This window comes from Leucoraja erinacea, chromosome 7 (genome assembly GCF_028641065.1).
Source record: "Leucoraja erinacea ecotype New England chromosome 7, Leri_hhj_1, whole genome shotgun sequence".
Classification (NCBI taxonomy): domain Eukaryota; kingdom Metazoa; phylum Chordata; class Chondrichthyes; order Rajiformes; family Rajidae; genus Leucoraja; species Leucoraja erinaceus.
In genome coordinates this window covers 23,316,229-23,329,637 of record NC_073383.1, presented here as the reverse complement: position 1 = coordinate 23,329,637, position 13,409 = coordinate 23,316,229, and the positions used below count along the sequence as shown (strand labels likewise).

Sequence of the window (13,409 nt, the reverse complement as noted above, 5' to 3'; positions counted from 1 at the left end):
TAAAGTGACGGATGGCCAGGTACAGGGCGAGGAGCTCCCGGTCGAACGCTTTGTAGTTGCGTTCTTTGGGGCCTCAGCTGAAGGCTAAAAAAGGCTAGCGGTTGCCAGCGGCCGTCAATGAGCTGCTCCAACGGCCCCACCCACGGCCGTATCGGAGGCGTCTACCATGAGAGCAGTCGGAGCTGTGGCCCGCGGGTGTACCAGCATGGTCGCTTTGGCCAGCATCTCTTTCGCGCCGTCGAACGCGGCCTTAGCCTCGGTGGACCACACAAGGTCCTGTGGCTTACCAGCGAGGCAATGCATTTCGTTGTTACTGCATTTTGTTGTCTCTGTACTGTACACTGCACAATGACAATAAAGTTTGAATCTGAATCTGAATCTGAAAGAGGGGCCGCATGATCCTGGCAGCTGCCGGCACGAAACGATGGTAGAAGTGAACCATGCGAACAAACTCCTGCAGCCCTTTGACAGTGAGCGGTCGGGGGAGCTGCCGGATGGCCTCTACCTTAGTGGGTAATGGGGTAGCGCCCTGTGAGGTAACGTGATGCCCCAGTAATGAAATAGTGCGGAGGCAGAACTGGCATTTGGTGGGACTACGAGTCCAACGTCCTGGAGCCGCTGGAACTGCAGGTGCGTGAGGTGTTCCTGTTGGGAGCGGCTCACAACCAGGATGTCATCTGAATCAAGTACACAGGACAAGATGTTAAGAAGTCCCTTGTGCCAATAGGTGGGGAGCATTTCACGACATTCGTTGATTGTTGAGAGTGGTAGACGCTCAACATCAGTGGGGGGCGCGGGGGTGATACGTATATCTTGGCCTGGGTAACCTTCAGGATAGTTGGGCACAGGACACATCATCAGTAGTGTACCCTTGCATCACTGGGTGTTTCGGCCTTTTAACACTATACACCCTCCACAAGGGCGGCCCCGCTGCAGGATGATCAGCCCTCAGCGCGTGTCCCGTGTCAAACCATCCCAAAGATTCACCCTGACGTACTTGGGGCCCAGCATGGGTCTTTCCGCTTGAGCCAAATCCACCGGCTGCTTCTTTCAGCCGCCTCTGAGAGTGATCTTATGGTCTTCCGCAGAGCCTGACCGTGGATTCCAAGCTCCTTCAGCAGTCTGATGGTAGATGACGCAACAAATCCTCTGCATCCCACTTCAACTGGATAGACTTTGGTGTTCCAGCCACGCTGCGTTGCCTCTGCTGCAAGCTCTGCGTAGCGCAGCTTCTTACGCTCATAGGCCTCCTCAACAGAGTTCTCCCATGGAACTGTGAGCTCTATGATGGAAGCAGTCTTCTGTGAAGAGGACCAGAACACCAAGTCTGGCCTGAGGTTGGTGGAAGCAATTTCAGGTGGAAAAATTAGTTGTCGGCCGATGTCCGCCAGCATCCTCCAGTCACGGGCCCTGCATAGGTTTCCTTCTTCTGATCTGGTGGAAGGATGTTTAGATGTTTTCTGCCCTTCTCGGACAAAGGTTGTTGCCCTTAGGAGGGGGGGTTGCTTGCTCTCGGAGGCAAGGAGTTGGTCGCACACCGCCTGTTCTCAAGGGCTGATGCCAGGCTTTTTAGTACCTGATTATGCCGCCACGTGTATCTCCCTTGTGTGAGGCTGGTCTTGCAGCCTACCATGATGTGTTTGAGGGTCGCTGGAGTTGGGCAGAGGGCACAGGTTGGATCCTCGCCGTACCACTGATGGAGGTTCTTTGGTGATGGAAGCACGTCATAAGTCGCTCTGATGATGAAGCTGATCTTGCTTGCTTCCATTTCCCATAATTCTTTCCAGCTGATCTTCCTCCGCTCCACACCTTCCCACTGCATCCATTGCCCCCGTTTGGCAAGAGAGACGGCCTTTGCACTTCTTGCGGCCTCCTCCTGTCGCCGCACCTCCTCGACCACCAATGTCCTCCGCTCTGATGTTGTGGCCTTTCGCCAAGTTGGTTTACTTGTCGTAAGGCCAAAGCCTCCTCTTCCCTGCTGGACTTGCCCCACGATGTCTTTGTGCCTCAGGGCTGATGAAGCTTGCTGTACTGCATCAGATGGTGTCCACTTCCGGCCAGTTACTAGGGGCGGCGCAACAGCACTGATGGTCTTGTCTCTAGAGTCCCTCAATGTCATCTGGAATCTTACTTTAGAACACTTGTATTCCTCTGTTAGACTAGTGAGAGGTAGTTCCAGGACCCCTTTGCCATATAGGCCGATGTTAGTTAGACATCGTGGGACCCCGAGCCATTTCTTCGCGTATGAAGTTATGGTTCGCTCCATCTTCTCCACAGTTGTTATTGGGGCTTCATAAACGGTCAGTGGCCACATTGTCCGAGGAAGGAGACCAAACTGTAGGCACCAGAGCTTCAGTTTCCCAGGCAGTAGGGTCTGATTGATGTTCTCCAGGCCGTTGACAATTTCTTGCCTTAGTTGTTGCACCTGCTCTTTGTCCTTGAGACTTGTGGTGTACCATCTGCCCAGGCTTTTAACTGGCTGCTCAGACACTGTTGGTATTGGGTCGTCACCGATACAGAACCTTGTGTCTCTAAGCACCCCCTTGACTATGGAAATGCTTCGAGATTTACTTGGTTTGATTTTCAATCGGGGCTCACTTGATGTTCTCCTGCAGCTTTCCAAGTAGCTGCTTGGTGCATGCTGCAGTAGTGGTTAGTGTTGTCATGTCGTCCATGTATGCCCTGATGGGTGGCAGACGGAGCCCAGCCCTGGTTCGTTCACTGCCCACCACCCATTTTGAGGCCCTGATGATGACTTCCGTGGCCATTGTAAAGGCCAAGGGTGAGACTGTGCAGCCTGCCATGATGCCTACTTCCAAGCGTTGCCATGTTGTACTGAAGTCAGCTGTTGTGAAGCACAGCTGCAGGTCTTGGAAATAGCTCTTGACCAGTGTGATGATGAGCTCTGGTACATGGAAAAAGGCAAAAGATTCCCAAAGGAGTTTATGGGGAACTGAACCAAATGCATTGGCCAGATCGAGGAAGATCACATGTAGGTCTCTCTTCTCCTTCTTAGCTGCTTGGATCTGGTGCCAGATCATGCTTGTATGCTCCAAGCAGCCCGAACATCCTGGAATTCCTGCTTTCTGTACAGATGTATCAATGTACTTGTTTGTTACCAGATAGGTGGACAGCCTTTGTGATACAATGCTGAAAAAGATTTTTCCCTCGACGTTGAGGAGACATTTTGGCCGGATTGGCTGATGCATCCTTTTCTTTAGGTATTAGCACGCCGCCGGCCCTTTGCCACGCCTTAGGTATTGTTTGCTTCTTCCACACCACCCTCATGAGCTTCCATAGAAAGCGTAACACATCCTGTGCGTTCTTGTAGAGCTTGTGTGGTACTCCGTTTGGCCCCGGAGCTGATGCTGCTCTTGCTCGCTGGACAGTGTTCTCTACCTCTTTCCATCTCGGAGGGCTGGTGTCCAAGTTGAATTCAGGTGGTTGAATAGGCGGGATGTCATGTGGGATGACTAACTGCTCATGCCTTTTCGTGTCTTGGTGGGCCTTTTCCAGGTGTTCCTCCAATTTCCGTTTTGATGTTTTCAAAGTTCCACTTTTTTCCTTTGCGAAGAGGTCTTTGATGAACTTGAAAGGGTCTTTGTAGAACCGTGTTCTTGTGTGTTCTTTCTTCTTGCGAAGTTTCCTCAAGTTCTCTGTTTTTCGCAAGGTTGCCAATCGTCTCTTGATGTCCTCTTGGAGTAGCAGGAGACCTTCTCTCTCTGCGTCAGTTGTTTTTTTCCATTGCTTTTTCAATTGTCTCCTCTCTCTGATTAGCCTCCTGGACTTGATTGGTGTTGGTAATTTCTTTCCACCTCTCCCTTTACTGACCCCAAACCGTTCTTCTCCGTAGCTGTAGATTGTGTTGCCCATCCTTTCAAGCTTTTCCACTGCTGTGCCCGCTTGTTGCTCCAAGATATGTATAAGGTCACTGTTGACCGTCTCCCACTCTTTCTTTTCAACAGATTTGGGCCATTTCACTCCAGGTTTGTGCCCTTTGATCTTTCCCTCCAATGGAGGTCTTTGTAGTTGTTGCGTGGGCTCCTCCAATGGCATTTCTGTGCTTGTATCACTCTCTTCAGTGACATGGGTGCTGATGCTCTGCGAACTTTGGTTTGAGTCCCGTCGCTGTGCTTCACTCGACTGATTTGACTGGTTGCTTCGTAAGAAGTACTGGTCAATGCGAGGCCCATGTCTCTGCTCTCTCAAGCACCTTTTCTTCCCTTGGTGGATCTTCAAGCCCTTCACTGATGTTATTTTCTCCCAACCACAAATGCACACCTGAGTAGATGAAAACAAAGTTCAATCCACTACCCACCATGTCCATCAGTCTCTGGAACGTCTGCGCGGCGTTTTTTTAAGCTGAAAGGCATACGGAGCCACTCAAACGGGGTGATGGTGGTGGTCTTTGGGACATCGTCTGGGTGAACAAGGGTCTGATGATAACCGCGGACCTGATCCACCTTTGGAAAAAAAGGTAGCTCCTTCCAGATGTGTAATGGGGATGCCCACGGGCTATCCGAGTGCCATATGATCCCCATGTCCTCCATCAGTTTGAACTCTTCCTTGGCGATGCGCAGCTTGTCGGGAGGGAGCCGGCGCGCCCAAGCATGTAATGGCGGTCCCATGGTGGGGATATGATGCACTACCCCGTGCTTGTGGGTTGCCGCGCGGGAACGGGGGGGTGAGTAGCTCTGGGAACTCCGCGAGCAGGGAGGCATACGAGCCCTCAACCTGAGCCACCACGTTCAGCTGCGGGCTGGGGGGTTCCACGGGTTGCGGGACTGGGGCCCGCCGGTAGAACGAGGCGTATGCCTCGTACGTCCACCAGGAGTGAAAAAGACCAAAGGAAGTCGGCGGCCAGCAGCAGCTGGGCCACATCTGCAATGGTAAAGGTCCAGTAATATGGGCGTGAATCGAAGTTGAGGGATAGGGTCCACGTGCCATAGGTGTGGATAGTACCACGGTTGGCGGCAGTCAGGACAGGGCCTCACTTGCCAGCACGGGTGTTCAACCCACTCGGGAGGAGGATGCTGACAATGGCCCCGGAGTCGACCAGGAAGCAAAGTCCTGAATGGCGGTCTCGCACGTAGAGGCGGTTGTTTTGGTCGATCGCAACAGCCCCTACTGACAATCGGCCGAGACGTTTCCCGCAAACGTGCAAGGGGGCGGCATCGGCGGGCACCACTGACGCTTACCCCAGTCCCTGGCGGGCTGCTGCGGCGCGGCGTTGGTAGCAGAGGTTTGGGCATCTCTGCAGGGTTGCTGGTGTACGGACTCAGACACCCAGTTGATGGACCCGCCATCCTGCTGTTTTGCAAGCCATAATTCGTCGGCCCAATCGGCAACTGCGTAGGGTCTATGAAGACCGACCCGGCGAGCAGCAGGCGGATGTCACGGGGCAATTCGCTCCAGAAACGCCTGCTCAAAAAGCAGGCAAGGTCGATGGCCGTCCATCAACGCGAGCATCTCACTCATCAAGGCGGACGGTTTCCGATTGCGTAGGCCGTTCATGTGCAGCAGGCGGGCAACGCGATCTCGACGGCTGAGCCCGAAGGTACAGAGCAGTAGGGCCTCAAGGCCCTCGTACTTGCCGGCGGGTCTTGTAGGTCGGGCAGCAACCACGTGACCGTCTCTAGGCTGAGCGCCCCGGCCACGTAGAAATATCTAGTGTCGTCGGCAACGATATTTCGAAGGTGGAACTGGGCCTCTATGTGGGCGAACCACACTTGAGGCTGCTCTGCCCAGAAAACGGGCAGTTCCAGGCCCACGGCATTTTGGTGGGGGAGCTGGGTGTCGGGGATGGCGGCAGCTTGCATGTTGAGAGTCCGAGTACCGATCGGACTAACGGGGTCACCAGTTTAGCAAGTAGAGACAGTTGGGTATAACAAAATTCTTTATTTTTAGACAAAAATAAAATGATTACCCAAGTCGATATAGACAGCCAAAATAAACAATGCTCAATCCAACCGCGTGGAGTTAGAATGAATGGTTTTACAGAAAACCCTCGAAAAAGCTCCCCCGCTCACATGACCGCGCTAGCCAATAGCGAGGGTTCGACATTACCAGGGCCACCACTAGGTGCCGCTACACTATCACATTTCATCACCAAACAAAACATGAGCTATACACAATTAAGATATGACATGTAGACTCAGACTTGAAAGCAGATTTTTGCTTTTCTACTTCCTTTTCTAGTTGTTTTTTCCAGTTTAGATCAAATGTAATTATGAAGTCAAGAAACCGAGTCATTTTACTTGAAACTTTACAGGGCTTGTTATTAATTAAAATTAGTAAATGCAATGAAGGAATAAAATCATCAGTAATAGTTTTAAGACTAAAATGTTCTTATTAGCAGTATGAGCAATCTATGGTTGCTTGTGGATTATAAAAACAGAAATTAGTTTGCAAAAGGATTCCCAAAACAATGTTCCTGTTCAGTACTTCGTGAAATAATAATATTTCCCATTATTATTCACGTCTGATTCAGAAATTCACTTAGTATTTAGATTTCAAAAAATTAATAAATATTGCCAGCATACAAGTTGTTCTTTTATAAATATTTGCAGCATAATATTGGTTGCATATTTAGTCTGCAACAAAACTAAATAGAAAAAAAGTCATGTTCTACTGCAAAGCAAGTCAATAAAGAATGGCTATATGGTCTGCAACCAATTACCAAGAGAGATTCATAGCTACCGGATTACGAATAATTCACATTGAAAGGGGAGGAAGAACTACTCCCTTTTTATAAATCGAGATTTACATTATCAGATCCATTCGGAATTTATAACCGTCAAACACATAATTGTTATCTCTGGACATCACCGTTTCATAGAGTTTACAATTTCTTGGTTCACTGGAGCTTACCTCTAGCTTGTTAACAGAACAAAAATTGTGAAATCATTTGGTTCAAAGCACTGAGCTAAAGCTGATCTCACCTCAAACTGTACACATTTCCTTCTGATAACAGATACTTCATTGGACTGCAAAGGTGCCACTTCATGCTTTGTAGTTAAAGCAATCTTTTTAAGTCTCTTCCACTTTTCTGGCAGCTCCTGAAGTATTTTAGATGAAAATATGCATAAAGTATTAGTCAAGCATACAAAATTATAACGTGTAAACATTTTAGTTACACACTGTGTTGCGATGGGTTAGGCAATAAATAATTTTCATCTGATTAATTTATTTTGTACCTACTGTACATATATTAAATTTATTTCCAAAGAAAAATCTGTGACAAAAGTGTGGAAATATTTTTTGATGTACACAAAATATGTAGCTGGTCAGAGTGGCACAGCACGAAAACAAACCTTCGGTCCGAATCATCCATGCTGACCAAGATTTATAACCATTTGCTTGCAATAGGCCCAGATCCCTCTGTACATTTCCTATTCATGTACTTGTCTAAATGTCTTTTAATTGCACTATCATACCGACCTCCACAGCTTCCTCTGCCAGCTCATTCCATATATGTACTACCTGCTGCATGAAACAAAAATTACCTCTCGGCTTTCTTTTAAATCTTTCCTCTCTTACCTTAATCCCATGGCTTCTAGTTCTGAACACTTCCATCTGGGAAAAGGACTGTGCCCATACACCTTACCTATGCTTCTCATGATTTTGTATTCCTGTATAAGGTCACCCCTCAAGCCTCCTATGATCCAAGGGAAAGAGTCCCAGCCTGTCCATTCTCTCCTTAGAGTATAACTCAAGCCCTCAGGTCTCAGTAATACCCTTGTGAATCTTTTCTACATCCTTTCCAGCTTAATGATATCTTTCCAATAGCAGGGCAACCAGAACAGCAGGCAATATCCAAATGTGGTCTCACTAACATCTTATGCAGCTGTAAATTGACGTCACAATATCCTCACCAATGAAGGCAAGCAAGTCTTTAGAAAGACACAAAGTTTGGAGTAACTCTGCGAGTCAGGCAGCATCCCTGGGGAACAGGGATACGTGACATTTCGGATTGGGACCCTTCTTCAGACTGCCGATTACCGCCCCACCTACCTGTGTCACCATTTTCAAAAAACGATGTACCTTTACTTTCCAGTCTCTCTGCTCTACCACACTCTCCAGAGGCCCTACCATTTACTTGCAAGTTGGTTTATCTTTTACATGCAAGTCCACCCTGGTTTGACTTACAGAAATGTATCATCCCACATTTCTCCAAATTTAATTTCATCTGCCATTCCTTGCCACACTTCCTAGTTGATCATTTTGTAAACTAAGATAGTCTTTGTCACTGTCCACTATAATCACCAATTTTGGCATCAACCACAAATTCACTAACTACACTAACCATAGACACAAGGAACTGCAGATGCTGGTTTACAAAAAAAAGACAGAAAGTGCTAGAGTATAGCAGGTCAGGCAGCATCTCTGGAGACCACAGATTTGCACAGTTGTCAAAGGTCTTGTTAAAGTCATTACAGCTGACATCTATTGCCCTGCCTTCATCAACTCACTTAGAGACCTCTTCAAAAGATTCAAATTTGTAGGGCATGTCTTCCCATGCACGAAGATGGGCTGACTATCCCATGTTATCAGTTCTTGCCTCTCCAAATGCTGGTAGATCCTTTCCGTCAGAATCTCCTTCAGTAACTTACCACCACTGACGTCAGCCTGTAGTTCCCTGGCTTGTCTTTACAGCTCTGCTCCACATTAACAACTTCCCAGTCTTCCGTATCCTTCCTCATGGCTAATGATGATACAAATATCTCTACTGGGGACCCAGAAATATCTTCCCTAGTTTCCCACAGTGTCCGAGGAATCAATTGGTCAAGCTCTGGGGATTTATCCACCTTAATAATCATTAAGGCTGCTAGCATCTCATATTTTCTAATTCAGATGGGGTCCAACACATCACTAGTCAATTCCCTTTATTGCTTTGCCTCCATGATCTTCTCCATAGTAAATACTGATTCATACCTGACTTTTCTCCTGTGGTTCAATACAAAGACAACCATGTTATAGAAACATAGAAAATAGGTGCAGGAGGAGGCCATTCGGACCTTCGAGCCAGCACCACCATTCATTGTGATCATGGCTGATCGTCCCCTATCAATAACCCGTGCCTGCCTTCTCTCCATATCCCTTGACTCCACTAGCCCCTAGAGCTCTATCTAACTCTCTCCTAAATCCATCCAGTGACTTGGCCTCCACTGCCCTCTGTGGCAGGGAATTCCATAAATTCACAACTCTCTGGGTGAAAAAGTTTTTTCTCACCTTATAAATGACCTCCCCTTTATTCTAAGACTGTGGTCCCTGGTTCTGGACTCGCCCAACATTGGGAAAATTGTATCCTGTATCTAGCTTGTCCAGTCCTTTTATAATTTTATATGTTTCTATAAGATCCCCCTCATCCTTCTAAACTCCAGTGAATACAAGGCTAGTATTTTCAATCTTTCCTCATATGACAGTCCCGCCATCCCATGTTGATACTTAAGGGGGACTATTCCCTCCTTTGTTACCCTTTTACTTTTAATATACCTGTAAAATTTCTTAGGACTTTCCTTGTCTGGCAGAGCTAGCTGATGTCCTCTTTTTATCCTCTTGATTTCTCTCATGTCTATTGTTATTATTATTATACTATAGAGTCATACAGCATGCAAACAGTATGACTGTATTAGTTCGACCCAACTCATCATTCCCGACCAAAATACCCCATGCCATTTGTCCATATTTGTTGCATATCCCTCTAAGCCTCTCCTATACGTATTCCTGTCCAAATGTCTTAAATGTTGTCATTGTATCTGCCTCAACACTTCCTCTGGCAGGCAGCAGATCCCATGTATATACCACCCTCTGTGTGAAAAAGCTGCCCCTCAGGTTATTTTTAAATCTTTCCCATCTCACCTTAAATCTATGAGCTCTAGTTCTTGAGTCTTAAAGCCTGGAAAAAGATTGTATACATTCACCTTATCTCTGCCCTTTGTGATTTTATATCCTTCAGTGTCTTATGCTGCCGGGAATGAAGTCTTACCATGCCCAATTTCTCCTTATAATTTAGTCCCTCAACTCCTGACTCCATAAATCATAAATCAGGGTTACCAAAACTAAACTCCAATACTCTTCACCAATGTCTTGTACAACTGCAACACATCCTCCCAACCTCTAAACTCAATGCCCTTACTGATGATTGCCAGTACGCCAAAAACCTTCTTCACCGCCCTGTGCATCCATAATGTCAATTTCATGGATTGATGTACTTGTACTCCTGTTGGTGTAGGGAATGTTCTACAACATTCCTTGCACCGTTCATTATCCTACCCAAAAAAATTCAACACTTTAGACTTTACACAGAGATAGTGTGGAAACATACCCTTATGCCCACCGAGTCCACACTTATCAGCGATCCACATACACTAGCACCATCCTACACACTAGGGACAATTTACAATTTTTACCAAAGCCAATTAACCTACAAATCTGTACGTCTTTGGACTGTGAGAGGAAACCGGAACACCTGGAGAAAACTCACATGGTCATGGCAAGGACATACAAACTCTGTACAGACTGCACCTGTGGTCTGGATCGCACCCAGATCTCTGGAGCTGTGCCACTGTGATGCATCTTGCACTCAACCATTCTTAACTGTAATTATTTTGATTAAAAGCTATAGTGTATGGATTAAAACCTTCAAGAACCAAGTTAAAATAATTATGGACTGAAGATTTAAAGCAAAACAAATACACAACTTAAATAGATTTTAACTGATACAAGTTCTTGTTTATTTACCACAAGATCTGCATAAATGCATTCAGGGAGCTGCTGTCCATAGGTTTTCAGCAACTCTGTCGCTTCTATTTAAACGTTTGGTCTGCAGACGACTCCCAATCCCGGACTGCCATAGGTATGCCATGACTTGAACAAGTCCAATGTTATCCCCATCTTTCACCTTTTTTGTAATCCACTTCTCTGTTACACCAATAAAACTCACCAATTGATTTACACTGAAAAATAAAGCAAAGATAATCATCAAACATATTACATTTGCAGGGTAGAGCTAATGTTCATTGAAATGTTATCTGGAGAACTCTAAATCAAATTTCAACACATTAATTTGTCGTGTGCTTCGTTACACAAAGAAGGGCCTCATGTATCTGGGAGGCTATGTATTAGCATGGATTGATTCAAGGGCAAAAAAGAGAGACCAAGTATAAATTTTCTGGTTGGTAGACTGGATAATGGGGTTGCACAAAGAATGAAAGAAAATGTAGTCATCTGGAGCAAATTTGAGAGTGCCTCACAAGCTGAGCACACAATGGAAAGTATGCCTCACTATCTCTAAGCACCCAAATGCTCACCAATTTTACAGAGGCAATTTGCAGGTAGTGGCATTTAAGCAGCTTTTAGATTGGCACATGGATTTGCATGGAATGAAGGAATGTGGATCACATGCAAGAAGAGATTATCTTGGCATTAGGTTCGACACAGACATTTCTATGTTCTATGTATGATCATACATCTATGGTTATTAATGCACACGAGGAATATTATAAAACTTCAGATTATGTTATGTTATTGTAAGTAATATGGGATATATGGGAGTAAGATGCGACTGTGGCTGACAAGGGAAGTCAAGGACAGTATAAAATTAAAAGAGGAGACGTGTAACATAGCAATAATAACACATCGGTTTAGTTTAGGTTGGAGATACAGCACGGAAACAGGCCCTTCTACCCACCAAAACCATGCCAACCAGTGATCCCTGTACTATCCTACATACTAGAGACAATTTACAATTTTTACCAAAACCAATTAACCGATACTGTAGATCTTTGGAGAGTGAGAGAGAACCGGAGTACTCGGACAAAACCAACATGCTCACGGGAAAAACAAAAAACTCCACACAGAATCAAATAGGGAGGATCGAACCAAGGTCTACCGCTGCGATCATTAGCATCATTACTACAAGATAGCCAGTGTGAGGCATAACTAAGGAAATGAAGAGAGATTTGAAGTAGTATATCTTTGTTGTCATTTTCCCGAGTACTCACATACCCAGAGGAAACAAAAAAACGTTGCTCAACCAGTGTCCATTCAGTGTGCAGTAAAAAATAAATAGAAATGAAAATACTATGAAGGGGAGTAAGATGCGACTGTGGCTGACCAGGGAAGTCAAGGACAGTATAAAATTAAAAGAGAAGACGTATAACATAGCAAAGAAGAGCGGGAAGCCAGAGGATTGGGAAACTTTTAAAGATTAACAAAAGGTAACTAAAAAGTGAATATGGGGAGAAAAGATGAAGTACGAAGGTAAGCTAGCCAAGAATAAAAAGGAGGATAGTAAAAGCTTTAAAGGTACACAAAAATGCTGGAGAAACTCAGCGGGTGCAGCAGCATCTATGGAGCGAAGGAAATAGGCAACGTTTCGGGCCGAAACCCTTCTTCAGATAGTAAAAGATTTGTTGGGTATGTGAAGAGGAAAATAATAGTTAAGACAAATGTGGGTCCCTTAAAGACAGGAACAGGGGGTGAATTTATTATGGGGAACAAGGAAATGGCAGACGAGTTGAACAGGTACTTTGGTTCTGTCTTCACTAAAGAAGACACAAACAATCTCCCAAATGTACTAGAGGACAGAGGACCTAGGGTGATGGAAGAACTGAAGGAAATTCACATTAGTCAGGAAATGGTGTTGGGTAGACTGATGGGACTGAAGGCTGATTAATCCCAGGGCCTGGTGGTCTGCATCCCAGGGTACTCAAGGAGATGGCTCTAGAAATTGTGCACTCATTGGTGATAATTTTCCAATGTTCTATAGATTCAGGATCAGTTCCTGTGGATTGGAGGGTAGCTAATGATATTCCACTTTGTAACAAAGGAGGGTGAGAGAAAACAGGGAATTATAGACTAGTTAGCCTGACATCGGTGGTGGGAAAGATGCTGGAGTCGATTATTAAAGATGTAATAGCGGAGCATTTGGATAGCAGTAACAGGATCGGTCCGAGTCAGCATGGATTTACGAAGGGGAAATCATGCTTGACTAATCTTCTGGAATTTTTTGAGGATGTAACAAGTAAAATGGACAATGGAGAGCCAATGGATGTAGTGTACCTGGACTTTCAGAAAACATTTGATAAGGTCCCACATAGGAGATTAGTGGGCAAAATTAGTGCACATGATATTGGGGTCAGAGTGCTGACATGGATAGAAAATTGGTTGGCAGACAGGAAACAAAGAGTAGGGATTAACAGGTCCCTTTCAGAATGGCAGGATGACTCACTTGTGGGGTACCACAAAGCTCGGTGCTGGGACTGCAGCTATTTACAATATACATTAATGATTTAGATGAAGGAATTAAAAGTAACATTAGCAAAATTGCAGATGACACAAAGCTGGGCGGCTGTGTGAACTGTGAAGAGGATGCTATGAGCATGCAGGGAGACTTGGATTTGTTG

The 13,409-nt window shown here is 45.8% G+C and overlaps 1 pseudogene; it reads right to left on the bottom strand.

Moving 5' to 3' along the window:
* Window positions 1–11,493, bottom strand: part of LOC129699136 (dynein axonemal heavy chain 11-like) — a 181,383-nt pseudogene extending 169,890 nt beyond the window's left edge.
* Between the last annotated feature and the right edge of the window lie 1,916 nt (window positions 11,494–13,409).